Raw genomic sequence first — 26,465 nt, forward strand, 5'->3', positions numbered from 1 at the left:
GTGCGGTACCCAAACTAACTTTGTTCATCAGGATGCAGAACTGCTCTCATCGATACAGCATCACAGCGACACACACACACCGACACACACACACTGACACACCGACACACCGACACACACACACACACACACACACACACACACACACACACACACACACACACACACACACACACAAACACACACGCACGCACACGCCGACACACAACACACACGGACACACTGACGCGCGCGCACACACACACACCGACGCGCACACACCAACGCACACATATACACACACATGCACGCACACGCCGACACACACACACAACACACACCGATGCGCGCGCACACATACACAAACACACACACACCAACGCACACACGCACACACACACACGCACACACACGCGCGCGCACCGACACACGCACACACACACACACATCTACTACAACACTGAATACTTTGCTCTTTCTTTCTCTTTTAACTGGCCTCCTTCATCCTAACGACTACTAGCTATAAACACGTGTAAACTGAACTATTTTCTCCTCAACAAGCCGGCAATATATTAAATCTATCTTTACACAAGAACACTTCCACCTACTAACCTTTTTCTCTCTTCTACTAACGAAGATAACAAATAAAGTTGCTTTTGAATATAGAATGAAACTCCATTTTGTTGTCTTGTTCTATACTTTTATCTAATTTTATTCTGTCAGCCATGATCATGTAGAAGTTTTAAATAATTCTTAATTGTATTTTTACTGCGGGTGTTGTTAATATTTCAAAGACTTTATGAAATGTTAAATTAGAAAAATATTAATTACTAACTCCCAGGCTTGATCATCAACCAAAAAAAAAAGAAAGTTTTTTGTTTAAGTTTGTTGAGAAGCCTCCAGTGCGAATCTAACTCATAAACCTTTAGTTTAGAAAACCAGTGCTTTAACCACTGAGCTATTGAGACTCGTTTCAATAAAGTTTGATAAAAAGTTCAAATTCTAAAAACACTTCATACTTTGATTTTCCCTTTTTTTTTTTATTTGATCAGCTGTCATATTTTTGTTAATAAATGAAATCAATAAAATTGATTTGTCATCAAGAAAAAAAATGGTTTTACTTGGAACTTGAATTCGTTATTTAACTTTCCTTGATAAGAGCCTCCATAGCTCAGTGGTTAGAGCACTGGTCTTGTAAACCAGGGGTCGTGAGTTCGATCCTCACTGGGGGCTTCTGCAAAAATTGTTTTTCTGTTTTATTTAAAGATAAAAATAATTTTATGTTTCTGTTAGAAGATTGTGTCATGGTGAAGATTTTGGAGTTAAAATCTATTTAGCATTACGCCTGAGAATTGAGGAAAAACTTAATAAATGAATAACTATGCTAGCATTTTCAAGATGGCTGCATATTATGCTTTCATCTTGGAAATCCATTGATTATAACTAGCATATTTATTGAATTAAAAAAATTGTTTTTCTTCAGATTTCATGCGCAATACTAAACTGGTTTTAACTTTAAAATGTTCAGCATGTCATAATCTTAAGAAACGGAAAAATAAATAAAACATAAAACCATTTTTATGTTCCGCACACAATTTTTCATAACATTCTGTTCGGGACACTAAACTGTTTACCAATTTTTCTAATTTAATAATTCGTACAGATTTTGAAACGCTGGCACCATTTTTGAAATAGAAGATCATTCCATTATCAAGTTACTGTCATAATGTCACAAAAAAAAAAAGAAAGAACGATAAACAGAAAAAAAAAAATGTCCATAATTAATAGTGGAATAAAAACAAGAAGTATTTACAAATTGTAAGTGTTGGTACATGTCCATGTAAGCCTTATCCATGAGTGGCTTCCGGGCCTTGATAAGTGGTGACCACCGTGTAAAAAAACAAAAGAAAAAAAAAATGTTCATGGATTACACGCTCTCTTTGCATGCTCTGCACACCTTCTTTTTTTTTTTTTATTTCTGAGTGACCCAAAGGTCATATGGTACGAGCCATATCACAACAGTTGCAGTGTGGAATGAACACCTCTCGTGAATATTAAATCCATTATTTTCTTTTAAAGAAATATAAAGAATATTTGAATTCTTTCAACTACTGTTCTCATCTTAAGTGTGATTCCCCACCCCCAAAGAAGTCACCAATTATTAAGGCCCAGAGGCCACTCGAGGATAAGGGTTAATAAGTGTACAGTGGTCAATGGGATAATGACGCAGTAATCGTTAGTGGTGGAAATTTTGTGAATTAGGTTACTTAAGGGGAACAGCTCATCAAGAACTTGTTTACATTGGACTTGAAGAAGACCATATTGTAGTCAGCTGGAAAGCAGGCAAATGAAAGAGAGTTCCACAGGCGTACAGTTTTAAGAAAGAAGCTTTGTTTATGCAATCTACGTTTAGGTTTAGGCACAGATAAAGAGTGGGAGAAATTATTGATAGTGTTATGAGTGTTTCTCGTGAAAGTTTAGCGAAGGGGGACCATAGATTGGAGCTCAGCCAAACATTTGCCATGAAAATAACGATAAAGCAGAGACAGGCTCGTAACGTCTCTTCTGTGGGAAAGAGGTTGCAGGAAAGAGAAAAGGGCATCCCCACTAGGCTACAAAGTCTATTTTGAACTCTATCGAGGTAGGATAAAGTCTTTCTAGCAGCTTCTGCCCAGATGTAGCAACAGTACTCCATCCTTGGACATACCTGGCTCTTATATAGATAGAGAACTGCATCAGCAGTGAGATATCTACTGAATCAATAGAAGGATCCCACCATTTTCTCATCGACCTTGGCAACAGATTTGATGTACATGTTCCATTTCATATCAGGAGTAATGGTCAAGCCCAGGAGCTTGTCAAAACATGGAGCCTCCCCAAAATGAGAGCCATTCATTTAAATTGATACCAGATGGGGATCAGAGCGTTGATGATATAAAGACAGAAGCATTAATAGTAACCAGCCACCTCTTTCTCCATTGTATCACGTGCTCAAGATCAGAAGAGAGAGAATCAGAGAGAACTTGGTTTCAGTTGATGTAACCTCTGACCTTCTTCAGGTGTATCTTATTGAACTTGGAATTGTTTCTGTCGAACTCGGGAATTTGGACAGAATTTTGATCGGATCCCTTTATTTACGGGGGTAGCATGCTCTTGTTCCATCAGCCATGACTGGACAGAGATCCTAAGTAATTCCCAATTGTATTTCTGCTCGCCCACACTGAGAATTGAACCTTCAACCTTCAGGAGAATATCACTAACAAATTATTTTTCTTAGTACTCTAACCACTGTGCCATGGGTAGGAAGCAGTGGATAGCCGCAAACCGGATCAGAACAAGACACTGTAGGACTGCAGTAAACAAACACAGGTGGAGACAAGTAGGCTCCCCAATCTACCCAAAGTTTAAGGAAGCTCCCCAGGAATGTTTCTGCTGACCCCCTGATATCACACCGTCTAGTCACCTGACGGGAAGGAGGCTATGCAACAGCCCATTTATCTGAAGACAATTTCTCAGACTGAATAAAAAATAGCAGTATAGAGGTCCAACCCATACGATACTACTACTACTACTACTACTACTACTACTACTACTACTACTACTACTACTACATATTATCTACATATTAATAGGATAGCGTGTGTGGGTTATTTATTTTGTGTGTCACGATTACATCCGAGTGATTGTCGTTTAATTGTTATGGACTTTCGTTTCTTGTCATAAATAATTTTACCAAGAATTCTTCATAAGTTTTGGTTTCGGTTTTGATTATAGCTGGTTGCACTCAAGTCATTTATTTTTGTTTATAAATAATTTTACCAAGAATTCTTCATAAGTTTTGGTATATATATATATATATATATATATATATATATATATATATATATATATATATATATATGTATGTACACACACACACACACACACACACATATATATATATATATATATATATATATATATATATATATTATTTTATTTTATTGTTTTCATAAGTTTTGGTTTTGGTTTGGATGCAAACTAATGCAATGCACCCAAGTCATATTTTTTTATTTTTTCAAATTGCAACTTTATAATATATAAACATCGATAGAACATTAACTAATATAAACGAAATTTGCAAGAATTAAAATATTATGCTTAAGCGTACTTTAATTGCAACTTTATAATATATAAACATCGATAGAACATTAACTAATATAAACGAAATTTGCAAGAATTAAAATATTATGCTTAAGCGTACTTTAATTGCAACTTTATAATATATAAACATCGATAGAACATTAACTAATATAAACGAAATTTGCAAGAATTAAAATATTATGCTTAAGCGTACTTTAATTGCAACTTTATAATATATAAACATCGATAGAACATTAACTAATATAAACGAAATTTGCAAGAATTAAAATATTATGCTTAAGCATACTTTACGACAGGGCTAGCTCAGATATTAATTTAAGACTTAAAAAACATTTCGCCAGTAATAAGTTACAAGCAAACTTATCGGTCAAGGGGCAATAACTCTCTGAATGTGACAGTTATTTGCCCTTTTCGTCTGCACGTTTTTTTTTTTTTTTCATTTTACTCAGTTTATGTTTTGTTTGTTACGCTCAGGAATAAAGTCTTTTCAAACGATTTCCTGTAACACATTTTTATTCAGTAGCGTTATTTTCTAATGCAAATTATTTCTTTTAAACATTTCAAAAGAAAGCGGTAATCAAAAATCTTAAATTGTAAAATACTTATTTTTTTTCAATAAAATATAATGGACATGTTTTAGTTTTTCACTTCGCAATAGTTTCCTTAATGTTTAATTATGGTAAATTGCTACCCCCGCCCTGATGAATGAGATTTTATTTTTTTGGGCGATTACATGATTTTCGTTTGCGTTAAAAATACAAATACAAAAACAAAAAACGACAACAAAAACAAAACAAAATAACATATATTTCAGCTTGGCTTATAAATGTATTATAATATATATATATATATATATATATATATATATATATATATATATATATATATATATATATATATATATATATAGTCCTGGTCAAAATCATAAGACCACTTAAGAAAGTAAGCGTTTACGCATATTATCGAATTTTTAATCAAACAAATGGTTGAAACCATTGCCAAAAGGGAAAATATGATAGAAAAGAATAAAAAATAATATTTCTATTATTTTTTAAACAACTAGTTTATTTTGGAAGTATATTCCATAAAGAAAATAAACAACTCACTTTAAAAATAGAAATTACGAGTTTTTATATTTTATTCGCAGTTTTCAGTTAGGGGTGTCAAAAAAATTCCCCAGCATTTCTGATACACCTACCAATGTATACCGTATTGTTTTGTTTTGGTCGCTATGTTTGTTTTCGCGCGTGCGTGCTTACAATTTTTGCGCGTTTATACATTAATTCTGTATAGTCACTTACACTTTAGTCACTATTCCATAGCTAGCTATAACATATACTGACTCAACGGGTCACGGATGTTTAGTTTAAAATAAAAGGATCACCAATTTCCGGGTTATCAGGCGATAATGATCACCCGCTTTCAGACCCAATATCGGTTTTGAGCAAAGTAGCGATTTTGGTCACGTTATCGATTTATTATGTTGGTGCAAAAATAATGTCGTTTTAATATATATAGTTGACCGTAAAAAAAATAAACGACTAAATAAAGACGGCTACTTTGTTCAGAACCGATAACAAGGTACGGGCAAAATGAATGTCGATGCTCAAAATGTATAAACATTTTACCCCTCCCTTTACTTAAAAATCCACCAAAAATCAGGAAATTAACCAATTTTAATGAATTTTTCAGTATTTATCAAATAATGATCTCGGTATATAATGAACTAATTATTTTTATTTAAATCTTAGTGGAAATGTATTATTTTGTTTTAAACAAAAAAATACCTTTACTAAAGTTATGGCTTTCAGTAGTAAATAAAAAACACAAGACTTTATTTTTGCTTTTTTATATAAATAAAGCATCGTAATTTGTAACAATAAAAATAAAATAAAATAATTTTTACAGGAACATTACGAAAAAAGCCCCTAAATCCGTATTAATGAATTCTATATAACTCGAAGAAGAAATAATTTCTCGAACTACAGATATTACCATTGAATTAAGCGTTGCTTTTTAATATTTTCGCCCACAAAAAATTATAATTGCAAAAAATATTTCTACTTTTTTTTTTTTAAATTACAGGTCTCGCATAATTTGTATATGAAAGATTTTAATAATTTCATTGCTCGCAAGAATGTGAAACTTTCAGCGTAACATATTTTTTATATGATATTGAACAATAATTAAGAAAAAAAATTAATTTAAAAATAGGAACATTAAAAATAATTAAATTAAAAAATGTAAAAATCTATACAAACGTTCAAAAAAGGAATGCACGGATGCGCGATTGGGGGGGGGGTAGGGAGAAGAACTTCCTCCCTTTTAATTACATGACGTCATTTTCACAGTCTTTCGACTGCCTGAAATTTTGGGTCTTCGTAATTTTCGTGTTTACAAAATTTTAGTTTGTTGCGTTTTGCGAACGCCAAAATCGAATAATCACTCGGGTTTAGGTTAATATATAAACAAGTTTTTATTTATTTTTTATTTTTTATATAATTCAATATCTTAGGACTTTACAAATTATCTTTGAAATAGACACAGAAAACTAATAATTAGCTTTTAAAGGATTTTTTACAATGAATTTATTTAACTTCAAAATTTGGCTGAATTGGGTAGTAGTTCGCCGTAAAAACATTTTCATAACTTTTTTTTTCACGTGTACAAATATTTTTTTTCCGTTTTGGAGAGTAATTTTAGTCCTTTATCTTTCGAATACAATCAAAAAGTAGTCGGAAACCTACAAAAAAATTATGATGAATCGGCTTTCAAAACTAGGTCCCCCCCCCATTTTTGTCCATCCATTTTTGCCCGTACCTACCGATAACCTATTTTCAAAATAAACTAGTTTTCAATAAATATGAGTTTTCTCCCCTTGCGAAAATAGAGTATTGCCCCTTGTTCTGATACGTGGGAGTTACCTCCCTTGAATATTTTCTTTTCGGGAAATGGAGTATATTTTTTTTGTAAGAGAAGAAATGGTGAATAAGAAAAATTAGAAATACTGTGTAAACATTTGTAATTGTTTAAATAACAAAATAACTAATTTTGGTATTATTGGAACCCTGGATTATATGCCCCCGCCCCTCAAGAGGAAATTCTATTTCTTTTAAGCGATTACACGTAAATCGCCTGAAAAGTTGATGGTTAAAAGAAATAAAACCAAAAACCAAAAACCAAAATAAAAAAACACAATAATATTTTATAATTATCAATGAGGAATCACGTAAAATATTCACCTACTTCCGGATCAGATAGCGTTTTAAGGACATGTAACAATTTTTTTTTTTTTTTAAATCTTTACCATTTTCTACATTTCTTTGATATCAATTTTGGGCGAGTGTAATTATTTTTATATTTTCAGACCCCCCCCCCCAAAAAAAAGAAAAAAAAACCAAAACAAAAAAGAAAAAAACAAAAAAACAAAACAAAAAAAACAAAACAAAACACCGGCGCTGTTTCATAATTCGTTACTGTGCAGAGGAAGACAACCCTCGTTTACTAAGAGATTCATTCATTCTTTCATCTCATAATTTAGGACGCGATATGTAAATGTTTTCATCTAATGAAAATATCGTTGGTTTTCTCTTAATATTCGCGTAAAGAATATATTTTGTATTTTAACTGTTATCAAATTTGTTGCATTAAAAAAAATTCGTCGCAGCTTCCTTTTTTTAATGCTTTGATTAAAAAAAATATCGCGTCCTAAATTATGAGATGCAAAAAACTGAACGAATCTCTTAGTAAACGAGGGTTGACTCCCCCCCCCTGCACAGTGACAGATTGTAAAACGGTGCCAAAACACCAAAAACAACAAAAGACATGCTAATAAAATAATTACTTTTTAGTTATTTTTACCGACTCATAGGGACTGCCAAAATTCACCACAGAATTACCCCAGCCTATATGTAAAACGATGTAACTTTATTATAAATTAATATTATCAGTATAACTTTTGTACCATTTAAAAGAAGAAGGGCAAAATAAATAAATAAAAATTTTCATCGAACGAAAATAATGCGAGACGAAAATAGTGTTTACATAATTGGCGCTTTAAATAACGTTCCCATGTAGTAGACATTCCGAACGTAAAAACATACCCGTATTTAATAAATCTAGCAAAAATCGACTAATGGTCAGATTTTCGTGAAATTTTCGATACTTATCCATTTTAGAATGAAATTACATATAAAATGCAGTTTTCGTAAAATATACGAGGGGAAATATTTTTTAAATGCGTGTCCCCCCCCATTTATTTTTTTCGAAATTCGAACAAAATATATTTTAATCTATCGAAATTTATATTTATTATGAAACAAGAGTTCAAATAAGTAAAACATATTTATTTTTTAAAAATCTAAATACACATATTGAACAAAAATTTACCTTGAAGTTGCAATTAAAAAATTGATATAAACTTAATATTATTATGTTTTTTTTTTAAATAGCGTTTTTTCGAATTAATATATACTATAATCAGTTGAATTGTCAAGAAAAAGAAACTTTTTAAACAGTAATTAATTTTTAACAGATTAAAACGATTAAAATTCCATTATTTCAAAATGTTCCGTTACAACATAGATTATTAATTAATTGTGTTTAATTTTTTTTTTGAAATATTAAGTTTTAATATAAACATGACTCTTGTCAGCTATTTTATCGCCAGATTAAAACTAATTTGAAAATATTATTGCACAAATATTATGCATTTTGTAGACCCCACCCTCATATTTTGTTTGTTTCTTTTTACCGAACAAAATATGGAAGCCCGTAGGTAACCAAATGAGCATTCAGTAAAACCGTATTTCATATTTAATATACAAATGTTTATAATATTATTAATCATTAAACTGTGTAAACCTTAAAACCTAACAAAATTATAACAAAGATTAATTATTAATTGCAGTTTGAAGAAGATAAACAAAGGTTTTAAAAAATCATTAAGTCGCTCCTGCTTTTCCATAGTTTGTATAGTTAACGCAAATCTGACGTCACGGAAACATACGGTCCAATCTTCACAATCGTTTGGCAGTCCCTACCGACCCACATTATTGAATACTAGCTCGATGCTCCATTCAACCCTAAAATCATATGAGTTGTCATATTTATCTATTTGCACGGCCCTAACCTCTATGAGACCCCCCCCCATTACAATACCGCGAAGCTCCTTTCCGGCTAATCTACAACAGAGTTGTTTTCAAGTTTAATAAAAACAAATTATTGTTGAGCAACCGTCTTATATAATCACATTCTGCCCAATCACGACAGTGTTGTATCACCTGATATTCATTTAGTTGTTTTTGATCCCGCTCCCACTTCAAAGTTTCAGCTACTGATTTTCTTTTGTTTGATTTTCTTTACCGCTAGCTTTTCCAGCATGTTTACATGTAATCGCCTAAAAAAGTAGAATCTTTTTCTTTTAGAAGACGTGTGGCGTTCCCTCCTTATATTAGGCTAAGCGAATTTCATGTTCGTGCTTACGTTATCACCGTTCACCCACTTTCATGTGGTTGCTTGTTATCATCGCTAATAAAATATTTTGTAATTCATATGCAAAACTAGGGAAACAGATGACTATGATTGAAATATTTTATGGCTGTCAAAAAAACGTGCCCAAAATTCGCTCTGGATAATTGATGATCTCCCTTAACGTGCGACCTTAAGGGCAAATGACACATAGCTCATAAGTCAATTCAGTTCAAATCATTACCTTTCTAACGAGCCTTCATTTGTTAAATTCTGACCAATATCGCTGAGATTTGGAACTTATAAATAAAATTGCACAAAAAAAAAAAAAAAAAAGGTTGGATATATAGATATATTTATACTGATAGCCAAATCTATGAGACGAAACGACATAAAAAAATTGCAGGCTTTTTGAAGATTATAATCTACAGGGTGGTCAAAAAGTCAGGTAACATTTTAAAGAAAAACGATATTAGCAATACACGTATATTTAAGTACCATACATTGAAATATAAAATGAAACAAACATGAAATATGTTTATTTTGTTAATTGTCGTCCATTTCTCTCTATCAATCGCTGGAAGCGATTAACCACTGATTGTGTAACACGTGTAATCATGTCAGCTGATATCCGCGCAATCTCCTCTTCAATAAATAACTTTAAAGACGCTATTGTATCAGGCTTCTTGCCATAAACGCTATCCTTTACATAGCCCCAAAGCCAGAAATCAGGAGGGTTAGTTTATATATTACACTCAAATATTTAAACAAATAATATTAAACGAATAGAAATTATAATGGATCATATTGTTTTTTCTACCTTTAACATGTTACCTGACTTTTTGACCACCCTGTATTCTATGGTTAAAATTTACAGCAATTGGTAAAAAAAGAAACTCTATTTTCAAACCAATAAAATAGGCATACATTTGCACATATAGTGTCCCGCAGGCCGGCTTAAGTTTGGCTGCTTCGGTTGCTCCCCTGTGGCCTTGCCAGGCCACTAATATAATAGAAAATATACCCTTGGCAAATGAACTACATAGAAATGTACTAGACGGAATGTTTTTGTTTCGTTCTCAAAGGAAACCGCCAGGCCAAATAGTTCGTTTTTGTGACACTAGATACCGTGTTATGCGAATTGCTGAAAATATAGCTAAAAAGATACACGAGTCTTCTCAAATGCACTGATGTTAATTTTTGTCAAAATCGGACTATCCCTTCTTTAATTGTACTTTTATGATTATCGATTTTCGATACTTACTGGAGGCATTCCAATAAAAAAGCCTAAGAACAATCTCAGACACATAAGGTACATTTCTGTGAGATTTCAAAAATAAAAATCAGCCCAGCTGTTTCGGAGTCCATAGGAAACGAACTCACACACAGAAACAAAGTGCCTTTTATTTATAAGTAGAGCTAGAAATAGAACTGCTAACCTTTTTTAGAAAAAGATCTTATATTTTTTCAGACAGCCCCCAGTGAGGATCGAACTCACGACCCCTGGTTTACAAGACCAGTGCTCTAACCACTGAGCTATGGAGGCACGCACAGTAGAGTGACGCAAAAATAGTTGAAATTCTTTTTTAGCTTTATTTATTCAGCTGTCCTTAATGATAACAACCATTGTTGATTTCGATTTTCAGATAGAAATCAGATAAATTCAAATGTTATCGCATTAGTATTATTGTTGCCACGAAATTAGTCTGAGGTGATTAGAAAAAGCAGAATAGTTAACACATTCGCATGCAAATCTGATGAAAATTATGTAAATAAAAAATTAAACAACCATATTAAAATAACACACACACACACACACACACACATATATATATATATATATATATATATATATATATATATACTAGCAAAAGTACCCGTCGTTGACTAGGTTCAAAAACAGCCTACAGAAAATGGACTCTGATTTATGAAATTATGATAGGTTATGAAAAGGAAGGGTTGTAAAGAGATAGCTTCCGGGTTTGTATTACTGTACACATAGATTCGAAAAAGTTGTCACAAAACAAATGTATAACAAATAAATGTACGCAGACCCCACAATTTTAATGAATCATCATTATGCCAGATCAAACATACCCATTCCTGTGTCTCGATACATCATTTATCATTATATGTGATCAGTTTTCTATAATAGTCAACCATATAGGAGCCTATTTGTGATCAGACACACACACAGACGTTCAGCTTTATATTATAGATTTAGACACGTCTGATTGAATACAACAGAGTCATTCCCTTTTCCGACCTTTCTGGATATCTGCCGAGCAGTCTTTTTCATTTCTGCAGGCATATAATATAGAACGGCGCCCAAAAGTTGTTGTTTGGCCATATTTTTCTCAAGCGCTTTCTACCGGTACATCCGTCAGGAGCGATTGTTGTTGTTTTCTTTTCCTTTTCTTTCCGTTGAGGCCTGGTGTATTCATGCACCTGACGAAAATAGTTATATTTACAGAAAGTTTAGATAAGTATTCGGTACCGTCGGTTTGAAACCTGATAATAAGGGACCATTTTAGATCAGCTATCTTCAGCCGATACTGATCTTTAGAGATGAGTATCGGCTGAAGAGAGCTTAGTATGGGTATCTAACCCCCCTATTATCAGGTTTAAAACCGACGGTACCGATGACTTATATCATCTAAACTTTATATATATATATATATATATATGTATATATACTAACAGGGAGACTCAACGTTGTCCAGTACTGAATGTTCCAGGCCCGCCCTCCCTATTTTTATTGTCATCAACATCGGTGAAATCGCCCATTTTTAAAGATCAAATCGATTGACTGCCTGCTATAGTTAGGGACCCCCGCTTCATTGGTGTACCAGGAGGAAACTTCACATGCTTTCTCATTTGACTTAGTCCACAATACCTTGTAATATACATTGCACTGTACATACGAGGCATCTCCGAAAAGATTCAGAGAATATGTGCCCCCTACGACATCAGGACGGTATTCAAGAGTGAGTCAACACTCAGACGACACCTGGTATGAGTGAAGCCCCGCATGGAGGAGAACATGACCAAGAACTGCATATACTCCATCCCATGCAGTTGCAGAAAGGTTTACAAGGGTGAAACATGCTGCCCCCTTAAAGTAAGAGTGGAAGAACACCGAAAAGTTGTAACTAAAGGGGAGACGGAAAAATCGGGTATAGCCAACCATGTCTGGATGGAGAGGGGGGACCATCGCCCCCTATGGGATGAAGTAAAAATAATAAACAGAGAGACCCACTGGAAAGTGAGAAAACTTAAAGAAACAGCTCACATGCTCGGACATAACAACCTACTGAGCAAACCAAGCATAGAGCTGAATGCAATTTGGACACCTCTGATAGAGAGAGAAAACCTTGAATAACAACATAGGTTTAACATTAACAAAAACCAACTAAGAATTGTCCTAGTGACATATGGCCGAGACGTTGTATCAAAGTTTATAGTTACCCAAAGGTGCTGAGTTCAATCCTGAACGAAAGCAGTGAAAAGTAACATTCAAAACAGAGAATCAGCAACTATGTCCCGAACACGGTACCCCCGTAATAATAATGAAGGTTTGGGTTCGAGACTCCTAACAAACGGTTCCCCAGTTTGATACAAAACACCTGATGAAGGCCGGAGGGCAAAACGGCCGAAACGTTGTGACTATAACAACCAAGTCAGTCCGACAATCTCAATCAATATATATAGTCATCCACATACAGTACTGTTTCGCGGTTTCACAGCTCATCAGTGTGGCAAGACAAGCAACTGCCTCAAGCCAGGATCGAAGCTCGATCACCCAAATGACAGTCGGAGCTTCTAACCGTTGTGCTATACGGCTGCTGCTATGCGGGCAGTGATCTCTCTCTCTCTCTCTCTCTCTCTCTCTCTCTCTCTATATATATATATATATATATATATATATATATATATATATATATAAGAACAAGTAGTTAATAAAACGTGTTAAAAACACTTTGAAAAAGAGTTAAAAACATATTTCATTTTAAAAACGAAGCACTAAATAAGTGGATAGTCCTTAATCTGCGGAGTTTCAGTTTCGGATTTTGCTTGCAAAAGTACTTAATGAAATAATTTTGGTTGCCTTAAAAAGATAAACAGTGTTAATATAATTAAAAGAAGTAGAAAAAACAAACAAACAAACAAAAAAAAAGCCGAATAATACATAATCAATCGGGAAGTTGGAGGTTATGAAAGATCGATGTGCACGGTTAATGACGAACATATGTCTGCAGGGCGAGAAAATGGCGAACTTTATAATGTAACGAGATTATCCAAGGGTAATCGGAAATAGCGGGATAGTGAATAGAAATGGTAGATGATATCGATGAGTGTAGTTCAGGGGTTAGGGTTAGCTGTCGTGTTTGGAATACGACTACGATTGTTTTGATTATCGCAAGTTTGAGGAAGCTGAAATTTTAATTGCAAACATTTGCTTTATTTGTTTTCTGATGCAGAAATGTGTATATAATCCCGTTAATTCCATCCACAAAACCAATTGTTGAATACGTCACAGATTGAGAGAAAATCGCCGGGAAAAAAGATAACAAACTTGATGATCTGGAGAGTATGGATGTCGCCCTCCTCCTCCCCAAGCTTTGAGTTTGGGGAGTCGATTGTAACCATGAGCTAAAAGCAATGTTGACAGTTTTCATGCAATAAATTATTAGCTATATATATATATATATATATATATATATATATATATATATATATATATATACTAATAATGAAATACACTTTTTGTGCTATCAATTCTTTTTTGAAGTCTTGATTTTTGTTAATACAGTATATATATATATATATATATATATATATATATATATATATATATATATATATATAGTTTTTCAAATATATATGACAGTTAAGCAACACAGAATTTTCCTCATTTCATCCTCGTGAGGATCCGTCAGGCTTTTGGGATGGAACACAGAAAATTCTCTGTAGCTTAATTGCCATATATATTTTCAAAACTTACTACCAAGCTCTACTTACGTATTGAGCACTATCGAATTAAATACTGAGAATAGATGCATAAAAAATTATTGTAGATACATAAACTACTACTACTACTACTACTACTACTACTATATATTATTATTACTATTATTATTACTATTTGTATCTATTCTCAGTATTTACTTCGACACTGCTCAATGCTTAAGTAGAGCTTGGTAGTAGTAAGTTTTGAAAATGATAACGTGGATTGTTTTTGAATTTGCATGCAAACGTCAAAGATTGAACAGCCTATCATAAACTCGAGAACGCATTTATATTCGAGATTTCGAGTTTATTGCAGGCTGTTCAATCTTCAACGTCTGAATGCAAACGCAAAAACCTTCCCCGCGATCATTCGCAAGTTGTTTTTATGCAGACGGCGCATATCTTGAACACATTGCGGAGGACATACAGTTGACAATGAATGAATTCTCAAATGCGTGCGAAGCTTTCGATCTGAGCATTAGTTTGAAGAAAACCGTTGTTATGTATTAATCTCTAACTGGTGTATCATATGTGGAACCAGTTATTTTGGTTGATGGGAAGAGATTAAAGGCGACGGATACCTGTAAATGTTTTGGTAAATAATTCCGTTGTAATTCCCAAATCACTCATTATTCGGTCTTTATAGAGATGACGGGCTTTGTTTCTCACGTGATTACAACGGGATTAGCCTGGATAAACTTAGAAAGCATTTAACGAAGGCAATCCACAAGTTAGGATTTTACAATAACACAGTGGAAGAGAAATCCTTCATGACTGAGACAATTTTTATTTTTGTTCCTTTTCTCCACATTAAAAAACGACCCTGGTGTCTAACTCTGTCCCGCGGGGAGGCATTGTAAATAGGAACCTATATGAAGTAGACTTCCTAGATATAACCGTAAATCTTGAAAAATAGGACATAGACACTTCCACAAGCCCAACGAGACACTAAGTTACATAAACAAAGGATCGTACTTGGCGTTTTGGTCAAGATCAAAGTGTGGTATCTGTTCTTCAGATGCTGCACTTCCATTTCTTCTTCTCTTTCGGTGGGGGATCAGTCCTTCACGACTGAGACATTTTTTTTATTTTTGTACCTTTTCTCCACGTTAAAAAATGACCCTGGTGTCTAACTCTGTCCCGTGGGGAGGCATAGTAAATAGGTACATAAACAAAGGATCATGTCACCCCCCCACAGTTTTTCAAGAACATGATTGCCAATACCAGCAAAAGGATCTCCGTCCTATCATTAAATGCTGAAAATTTCGAGCAAGTAATATGCTGAGTAGAGATGGAACCTCAGATGCTGAAATAGCTTATGTAACTTAGTGTCTCATTGGGCTTGTGGCACGCCTGTGGAATTCTGTTCCGTCTGCCTGCTTCCCACCTGACTAGAACTTGGATGTCTTCAAGTCCAACGTTAACAAATTCCTAATGAACCGCCCCCTTAAGTAAACACTTCATCAAATCTCCACACTAACGTACTGTACTTGCAATAACCCTTATCCCTGAGTGGCTTCCGGACCTTGATAAGTGGTGACCACCGTGTAAAAAAAAAAAAAAAAAAAAAAACTCACAGGATAGCTCTGCTTTTAAGCTTGAAAAAAAACGTGTCCGTTCGGATAAAGGAATCATTGTGAAGACAAAGATCAACGTGTATGAGGCATGTGTCCTGACTTGTTTACATCCGAAACTTGAAGTACATACGGGAGGCATCTTAAAACTCCGGATAAGTTTCATCAAAAGTGCATTCATAAAATACAGAACATCAGTTGGAGGTCCTACACTTCTGATACTGCTGTCCCTGAACAATCCAACTGCAGCAGCATAGAAATAAGCATCGTTCAAAATCAAATGCGTTCGACTGGACACTTACTGAGGAGGAGAGATGATAGGATACCGAAACAACTCTTTTATGATGAGCTTTCCATAGGAAAGAAACCGCAGAATAATCCTACGAAAAGGTTCGAGGATGTATTGAAGGTTAATCTCAAGTTGTTATGTTGTATTGTTAGTATCATAGAAGGAGACCGTTGTATGATCGTCTAATATGTTTCGGTCTATTTGTGATATATTCATATATGCAGTTGTATGTATGTGTGAGTGTGTGTGTGTGTGTGTGTGTGTGTGTGTGTGTGTGGTACACGTACTTTGGACATACCTTAACTTCATGCGTCGTTGATCTTGTCCACCTGGAATTCATCTTGTTCTTGGAGGGGAGGCTGGAAACCTGTTTTGGACGAATATTCATTCACTCCAAGACGATGAATTGGTTTTATATAGTTTTTATTTCACCTTCCAGGTGTCGATTGCAGAAGAATGGAAAGTGAATGTCGTTGATTGCGTGGTTAATTCAAAGTCTTATTTTCACACACGTCAGCGTCACCCCCCCCCCAGTAAAGGGGAGGGGACGACCTGTTAAGTCGTCTGTTCTTCTCTACGTTCAAACCCAAACTCACCTGATCACGTGACTCACACGCAGATCCGATCAGCTGACTCTCACTTCCGGTAAAACATGTCTACAATATAATTTACCATATTTCTTTCTTATGTTCGACCTATTTCCTAACAGTTAGAGATTGTTCAAACTGCAGATCGAAAGAAATGGAGAAATATAATCACAGATGCAGAAAATTTGAGGAAAAGCATTTTAATTATGCAATATTGAAGCGTGCACTTAGAAATCAGAATGAATCTGCAATTCTTGCTAAATTGTAACAAAAACTGCGGCAGATTTCTTATGTCTAAAGCCGGTTTAATAAACTATGTGAGGTCACACAATGTCAAGCAATTATATGAGGATGTACCGCTTCCAAGGCCACACATGTATTGCTGCAATATCTCCAATTTCGTCTCTAATTCAGCAAGCATTTTCATAAGACTCTCAAAGGTGCATAATGAAGTCCCACGACAGACAACACCAAATACTGGCAACTTCCACTGTTACCTCTGTGAACGATTTTGCAAGAGTGTAGCTGGTTTGAAGAGACATCTACGTGCGCATGGACGCTCTACATAAATATGAAGAGATAACAAGCTTCTGTCAAGAAGTAGCGATCATATATATATATATGTATGTATGCGTGAGTGTGTGTGTGTAGAAACACGTGTACGTTGATAACCATTATATATATATATATATATATATATATATATATATATATATATATATATATATAAAACGAAGACATTTCAAAGCTCAGGATAGATTTCATCAAGAGTGAACGTCATTTAGAAGTCGCCCTTTACTCCTGAACAATCCAACAACTGTAGTAAAGAAATGAGGGGCGTCAAAATATCAAACGCGTTGAACTGGGCACTTAGATGGGAGATGGCAGGATAGCAAAATAAATGCTGCGATGCCGATACCGAGGAATAACCTTAAGTTGCTGGAAATTGATGTGAATAACTGCGAAGTTCAAACTGTGGATCAAAATACAGAGTGTTCAAAAAGTTCCAAAAAGTTCCAAAAGTTCAAAAAGTTCCAAAAGTTCAAAAAGTCTTAAGCACATTTTGACACTGAATATCTCGAGAATTATTAAGGATATAAAAACGCACCTGGTATATTAAGTGTTATACCGGCCTTCCTTGAACAGAGGAATTTACACCGATTGGCACTATGAATAGCGCTAGTAATTCCAACACCGGTGAAAGAGATGCGACTGCACTTCAACTGCTAGCCGAGTGCCCAGCAGATATACACGCTTTCCTATCTTTGTACATTATTGTTAATAAACTTGTTCCTTAACCGAACCTCGACTTGATTGTTCTTATTTTCACTGTTGTTCCACGACACAACACTAAGAAAGCTTGGAATCTTAAGTTTTTCATGGAATGTTCAAAGATGTTCAATGTGAGCACCATTGGTGACATGACACACGTCAAGCTGATAGTCCAATTCTTGCCAAACGTGTCCCAGCATTGCGGTGTCAATGGTTGCAACAGCTTTTGTTATTCGGGGTCTTCAGCTCATACCCGTCTCTTGGAATGGGAGACACATAGACCAGTTTTTTCACAAATCCCTACAAAAAAACAAAAAAAACAAAAACAAAAAAATCGCAGGATGTGAGATCTGGGGATGCACGCTGAACCAATGTCTATTATTCAGTTTTTGCAAATTCAAGAACATAAAACGTCTTTTCTGGTTGAGTGAACGCCATTACTGGATCTGAAAAGAAATGAAAGAACAAAAAAACAAAAAACAAACAAAAAACAAAATATAAAACAAAAAACAAAATATAAAAAAACAAAACAAAGCAAAAACAAAACAAAAAACAAAATATAAAATAAAAAAATAAAATATAAAACAAAAACAAAATATAAAGCAAAAAAACAAAATATAAAACAAAAAACAAAAACAAAACAAAAACAAAAAATAAAATAAAAAACAAAAGCAAAACAAAAACAAAAAATAAAATAAAAAAACAAAATATAAAACAAAAACAAAATATAAAACAAAAAAAACAAAACCAAACCAACACAAAAACAAAAACAAAAGCAAAAAAACAAGACAAAACAATAGCTTGACAGAAAACTTAATGCATTTCGCTTAAAAATGACACAACTTTCATTTTACTAACTTCATAGTTAAGCAGGTATGAGGACTTGAACTGTTCCCAAGACTTTTGAAACACCCTGTGTTTGAAGAAAAGTTATCATAGAAGAATGCATAAAGTTTGAGGAAAAGCGTGTTAAACATGCAGTATTGAAACGTGCTCTTACAAAACAGGATGAATCTGTAGTTCCTGCACATTTTCCACAAGAATTGAAACGAACAATCTGTGTCAGATTTCTTCCATCCAAAGCTGGTTTGGTGAATCATGTGAATTCATATAATGTTTGGCCTAATGAAAAAAAAAATCTTAAGAAATACTTGGAAACAATCCCTGGAAGACCAAGCTGGCACGAAATACAGACAGCAGCCATAGAGGGAACAACGTCTATTCTTAAAAGAACCTTTGGATATAAATTCAAGTCGTAATGAAATCAAATGTTAGCTTCAGGACGGAGTTAGCTCCCTTGATCTCTTAAAACTAACCAAAGTAAAATAATGACCAATAAAATTAGGAAAACCCCTTAATTTTATGACGATGTATTGCCACCAGACCATTCAAGTATTGTTGCAATATTTGTGGATTGGTCTGTAAAGCAATAAAAACTGCTTGGCAAATATACCCAGTGAACTAAGTGCAAGAGAGATTCAAACAATTGCAGTTAAATGGACGGTTAGAATCTTATAAAGATCACTAGGTTGGTATGTATAAAATAGTGAGTGAATGTTTGGCATCTGGTAGGATGCCCCATTCCCAGCTTGAACAAGTTGATAAGCAAACTGATAAAAAAGGGAAAGAAGCAACCTTGTTCGAAGTGTTCCTAATGATGCTGGCTTAAACGGGGTTGAGACAACATGAAAAGAAATTGGAATCTCAGGAAGATCTCCATAGGTAATCATTTACGTGACGCTGGATACCGACTTAATACAAAAGCCGTTGTTTACAATATTGCTGAAAACGTACAACTATCACCAGAAAAACCTAAAAACAAAAAAAAAAACAAACAAAAAAACTGCCAGCCCCCAGTAAGGATCGAACTCACGACCCCTGGTTTACAAGACCAGTGCTCTGACCACTGAGCTATGGAGGCATACGCATTGCCAACCAGCAAAAAAAAAAAAAAGAAAAAAAAAATAGTTGACATTTTTTTGTTTTAACTTTATTCACCCAGATGTCATCAGCGATAACAATCTGCCCATCGTTAATTTCGATTGTGGAATGCAAATCAAATATTAAAAACACAACGGATGACGATGTTCTAGTGCTTAATGATACGGACTGACGACCTGGGTGTTACAAATTCGAATCCAGTTCGTTCCCCAAAAATCACTTTTACTTAAGATGTTCGCAACCTTCACGTGGTCTCTTCCGAAAATACTCGACGTCTTTCTAGAAAGAATTCTGACTTGAAAAAAAAAAAAAAAAAAAATCAAAAAAAAGAAAAAAATCGTGAAAACCAAAGCCAAGAATGGAATATTCGGGTTCTGATGATGATGATGATGATGATGATGATGATGATGGGGGGGATTGCTTACATTTATTTTAAATGCTATTACATCAGCATTATTGTTAGGTACTAATGCACTTATTGATCCATGCTGAAGTAATAACGTTATTATTTAGAAAGCCATTCTTAACATGGGGAGGGGATGGTGTTTTGTAGCTATTCTGTACTTTAACTTCACAATATAATTAAAGAAGACACCATAAAACTTTAATTAAACTTGAAAATACTATTTAAAAAATATCACGGATCAATAAGTGCACTAACACCTTTATTTTTATAATTACTTGGAATGATAAAAAAACATGATAGCGAATAGAACTGATAGGTGGTAACGTGGTAGGAGTGTGAGTAGGTGTCGCGTTTGGAATACGACTTCGATTGTTCTGATAATTCGAGTTGAGATTAATTGTAAATCAGTGACGTGCAGAGAAGTTTTTCAGGGCAAGTGTTCAAGTAAATAAATAAAAATAAAAACGATGTTTCCAGGCACTTTTCAAACAGGAGTAAAAAAGGCAGGTGCTTGGACATCCCTAGCATTCCCGCTGAATGTCCCTGCTGCAAACACGTATTTTGTTTTCATTTTGAAATGTGCTGATTTAGGAATGTAGCGAAAACAATTGCAAGCGTACGCCATAAAACACAACTATCTTTGCCTATAAAAATTAAACAAGAAATAACCCCCATCGCTTAAAGGGGAAATAACTCTCATAGCTTAAATGAATAAACTTATTTCGGTTTTTAAACGCAACTGATGTCTGTAATAATGATTGAAAATACAGTGAATTAAATATGAATTAAATTAGAAATAAATGAAATAAATTAACTTCATACAATAGTTCTAAGTAGAACAGTTAAAAAAATCTGTCGCAACAAATAATTAATAACATGCAGCTAATTATTAAAAAAAGATTTTCTTTAATGTAATATCCAAATGAGGTTACTTCTTAACTGCTTTTTTACACGGGAATCACCACTTATCAAGGCCCGGAGGCCACTCGAGGATAAAGGTTAATGGGTATACATTAGTCAATGGGATTATAGCATAGTAAACATAAGTAGTGGAGATTTTGTAAATTGGATTACTTAGGGGGACGGTTCATCAAGAACTTGTTTACGTTGGACTTGAAGACAATCAGATTGTAGTCAGCTGGAAAGCAGGAAAACGGAAGAGATTTCCACAGGTGTGCTGTTCTAAGAAAGAAGCTTTGTTCATGGAATCTACGTTTAGGTTTAGGCACAAAAAAAGAGAGTAAGAAATTATAGTGGATAGTGGTTTTGGCTAGATTAGTGTTTTTGTGAAAGTTTGGCGAGGAGGGGACCATCGATTGAAGCTCAGACGAGCACTTGCCATCAAAATAACGATACAGCAGAGATAGGTACGCAATGTCTCCTCTGTGGGAAGGCGGTTGCAGAGAAGAGAAAAGGCTGTAAATTTCGTTTGAATAAGCAGTATATATAGAAATCATTCTATAATAAAAGTGTATAAAATTCTGTTTTCAGTGTGAAAATTAATTTCTAAAACAGTGTATATTTTGTACAAATAAATCAAATTGTGAACAAACAAACAGACAGAAACACGACTTTATTATAATAGATTTAGAAAAAGTCGGGCATAAACTGTCACAGATTTTGTTGCGGAAGAGCGTTTTTTTTTTTCCAGCCAATATATACACTAACTAAAGCGAAATAACCCCGACTTTTTAATCAAGTAATTACTTCCATTATACCGACTCATTTCTCCTAAAAAAAAGTTTGTGCGTATATCTAGAAAGAGAGAGGAATTGGATGGGCGGAGAAGAAAAAGGGTGGGGAGAAGGAAGTGGAAACGGGAGAACGAGGGAACAATAGAGAGATGGATAGAGAGATAGAAGTTTTAATAGAAATATATTACACACTGGGTAAAGTCGGGTATGTAAAACTACCCGGTCTGGCCCGTAAGTTAATGCAGCTTGTGTATAATCGCTATTTTGATACACAATGGATTTTTTCCGACAAGTAAACAATAATTGCTACCTACTCATATTTTTATTCTTACTTTCGAAATCATTACTATATTTTGAGTTAAGTATAATATCAGGTTGTCAAGAAAGTTCTTGCGGGTTTTAAGTTTTAAATTCGGATGAACATATCTTGGCGCAAACAAAAATTTATTGATTGAAATAAGCACCATCAGAATCAACATAACTCAAAACGAATATATTTATTCCAGTAACGTAAAAATCTTGCGTTCTGGTGGCGATGAAGTCGCTGAAGGCGTATTTGATATCGCTTAGGTTTTTGAAGTATTTCTCACGCAGAAAGTTGCTGAGATGTTTGAAAAAGTGGTAGTCGATGGTTGAGAGTTCAGGAGAGTATGGCGGATGAGACGGAGTTTCGTAGCCCAATTATTTCAACTTCTGCAGGGTCGGTTTAGCAACGTGCAGTCGGGCATTGTTATGGGAGAAAATTGGGCCCTTTCTGTTGACTAATGCTGAATACTGTTGTCGAAGTTTCTGATGCATTTTATCCATTTGTTGACGGTACTTGGTTTCACCAGCATTCAAAAGACTGCAATAGATGAGACAGGTCACAAACTACCAAACAGTCAGCATGACCTTCTTTTGGTGCAACTCTGGCTTCGGGAAGTGTCGTGGAGCTTCGTCGGCGTCTAAGCACTGAGTTGAGCGTTGCCGGTTGTCGTAAAGAACCTACTTTTTATTGCAATTCACAACCTGATTGAGAAATCGGTCGTTCTTTTTGCGTAAAAGAAGAGAACATGACACTTCATAACGGCATTTCTTTTGGTAGTCGTTCAATTCGTGAGGCACCCATTTATCAAGTTTTTTGTTTTTCTAATCTTTCTCAAGTGATTGGAAATCGTCGTAAACGTTACATCTAATTCAGAAGCAAGTTCTTGAACAGTTGTGCATGAATTGGCTTCGGCTAAAATTCTTCATTAATCATTGTCAACATCCGATGACCGATCACTATGATCATCATCTTCAAGACTCTCGTCGCCGCCACAAAATTTCTTGAACAGCCATTGTGCTGTGTGTTCAGTAATGGTTCCTGGGCCAAACGCTTCGTTGATATTGCGAGCTGTTTCAGAGCTTTTCGGCCTAGCTTGAATTGAATTATTTGTTTTTTTTTTTACATCTTGTATTCAACGTTCGTAAAAGAAGACATGACAGCTTTAAAACGATTGTAATTTAAACGATTAGATAGAGCGAAAAACACCCTTTAAAATAATATATAAAGTAAAGGTATCATACCGAAAACTTATTTGAAAATACATCGTTTGGAATCGAAATTAAAAATTTCGCAAGAACTTTCTTTTACAACCTAGTAGAAGTTTTAATATTACATTTTTGCTCTGGGCAACGTCGGGTACCCTTGCTAGTTTTACGTAAACCTAGTTTTATGTTAATGTTGCCCGGAAGTTAATTTAATGCAGTTTTAATGAGTGTGGGGTGTGATCGCTATTTTGATACACAATGGATTTTTTCCGACAAGTAAATAATAATTTTAATGTAATTCACCTGATGACAACGTATTCACACTTTCATTCTTACTTTTGGAATCATTACTATATATTGGGTACAATATAATAATCATTAGAAAACTGATCCTATAATAATAAATACAAACTCTCCATGCATCCATAGCCTTGAGCCACTAAGGGGCATAGGCCATCTACAACTTTTTGTAGATGCTTTTGTAGCGACTGAGTTCTTTTTATAAGGTGAGGATGCTGGCCTCATGCCCAACCTTCCCGGAAGGTACATATAGCGCCTAGCCTTCCGAAATGGTACTGGCCAGGTTCAACGTTGCTTAACTTCGGTGATCTTACGTGTCAAAGTGATTGTGCCGTACATAAATAAAAAATCTGTATAAATTAAAATATCATATTTAAGAGTATTTAACGTACGTACATACGTATGTGTTTCATGGTTTCCAGATTAAAAATTAATCGATACCAAATAGCCAAGAGAGATCAAGGACGATGGAAAGACCAAGGAGAGAGCACTGACGATACCTCCGCTGGACAAGTACGAAGTACGAAGAGAACTGGACCTTGGGGAGGTTTATTGCCACTCAAATTCCAGCGGAGACCAATGGCTGCTGTCAGCGAGAAATCAATAGTAAGTGGCTGTTGCGATAACGCAAATATTATTGAAAGAGATGGAGAGTACTGGAAATCTGGAGAGATTTGTTGTCACTCAGCTTCCAGGAAACGTCACAGGTTGTTTTCAAGAAGAGATCTTTGATGGCCTATGTGAAAGCTCCTTGTGAGCCAATAATAATAATAATAATAATAATAATAATAATAATAATAATAATAATAATAATAATAATAATAATAATAATAATAATAATAATAATAATAATAATAATAATAATAATAATAATATTAGTAATAATATTAATAATAGTAATAATAATAATAGTAATTAATAATTATTAATAATAGTAATAATAATAATAGTAATTAATAGTTATTAATAATAGTAATAATAATAATAATAGTAATTAATAATTATTAATAATAGTAATAATAATAATAATAATAAAACGAGCGATGTCTCTAAGTTGTCATGTTACAATCTAATCATCTCAATTTTGCTTAAAATGTATGAGATTAAAAAAAAAAACAAAAAAAAACAAGAACACATACTGCAAGCCCCCAGTGAGGATCGAACTCACGACCCCTGGTTTACAAGACCAGTGCTCTAACCACTGAGCTATGGAGGCACACGTTTACGAATGTACAAATATAGACTTAAAAATTAAGCTAATGTCTATTTACTCAGCTGTCATAAATATAAATAATCGCCAATCAATAATGTCGATTGTCGAATGCAAACACAGCATTAACAAATACAAAGACATAAAAAAACTGTAATTATACTAAAGTTGGATCATCAACGCTTGTTTCTCTAAAGCTTTTTTTCGGATATATTTTAAATAACACAAAATACATATTTTTAAAATAGAAATCGCACCAGAAAAGACGTGAAGCCACTTAATTGAAGACACTAAAAGGAACAAAAGATGATTATCGCAAAGATTACTACTAAGTTTAATTTTGAAAAGACCAAGGCTAGGAGGAAAACAGTCAGTAGGAAAAAAGTCCCACAAGCTGTAAGAAATTTCTTTCTCACACATCTCAGTATCCTCCTTGCAGAAGCAAATGAATTCCACAAACAAAATCCATACCTTTTAAACTCAAAATTTATTCACAAGTAACAGCAATGAAAGTTCTTTGGTTCTTGTTTAGTCCTTTTGCAAAACGGTGGCCCGATTTGCTTCCATATGCATGGAGCCTTTAGTGCGAATTCCTATTGTCAGAATGTTAGTTCGTTGTTCCTTTGGAAGGATCCATGAATATTCATGGTGTAGTGAACTCAGTGGGAAAGATGGCGCCTATAATTAGGCACAATGAGAGCCCCTTGGGACTCAAGATGAAATGAAATAAGATCCAATATTTGGAAAATAAACATGCAGAACAGTTCTTGAATGCCATCATCAATCAGGATAAATACAGCAATATAAGTTATCGCTGCTTGTGGAGATGTGTCCTTCGTTCACCAACAGCTTGGTGTTCATGAAGGAATTGTCTTAGTTCCCTCGAGAGAAAGAGAGAGAGAGAGAGAGAGAGAGAGAGAGAGAGTGCGTGCGTGCGTGTGTGTGTGTGTGTGTGTGTGTGTGTGAGAGAGAGAGAGAGAGAGAGAGAGAGAGAGAGAGAGAGAGAGAGAGAGAGAGACTTAGTTGAGTCTATCCCGATGCCAAGTTTCTGTTAGACTGAAAAATAAAAGCATGATACA

At 34.4% G+C, this 26,465-nt stretch overlaps 4 non-coding genes across 4 annotated transcripts; 1 reads left to right on the forward strand and 3 right to left on the reverse strand.

The window, feature by feature from the left end:
- Positions 1-1,139: 1,139 nt before the first annotated feature.
- On the forward strand, positions 1,140-1,212 carry Trnat-ugu (transfer RNA threonine (anticodon UGU)). Its single transcript has one exon. It is a non-coding gene; the product is annotated as a tRNA-Thr (tRNA).
- Positions 1,213-11,064: 9,852 nt separating this feature from the next.
- Positions 11,065-11,137, reverse strand: Trnat-ugu (transfer RNA threonine (anticodon UGU)). Its single transcript has one exon. It is a non-coding gene; the product is annotated as a tRNA-Thr (tRNA).
- A 9,034-nt stretch (positions 11,138-20,171) lies between these two features.
- Positions 20,172-20,244, reverse strand: Trnat-ugu (transfer RNA threonine (anticodon UGU)). Its single transcript has one exon. It is a non-coding gene; the product is annotated as a tRNA-Thr (tRNA).
- Positions 20,245-25,319: 5,075 nt separating this feature from the next.
- Trnat-ugu (transfer RNA threonine (anticodon UGU)) lies at positions 25,320-25,392 on the reverse strand. The gene has a single exon. It is a non-coding gene; the product is annotated as a tRNA-Thr (tRNA).
- Positions 25,393-26,465: the final 1,073 nt, after the last annotated feature.

The sequence above is a fragment of the Euprymna scolopes genome, chromosome 24 (genome assembly GCF_053919585.1).
Source record: "Euprymna scolopes isolate OS-2025 chromosome 24, ASM5391958v1, whole genome shotgun sequence".
Classification (NCBI taxonomy): Eukaryota; Metazoa; Mollusca; class Cephalopoda; order Sepiida; family Sepiolidae; genus Euprymna; species Euprymna scolopes.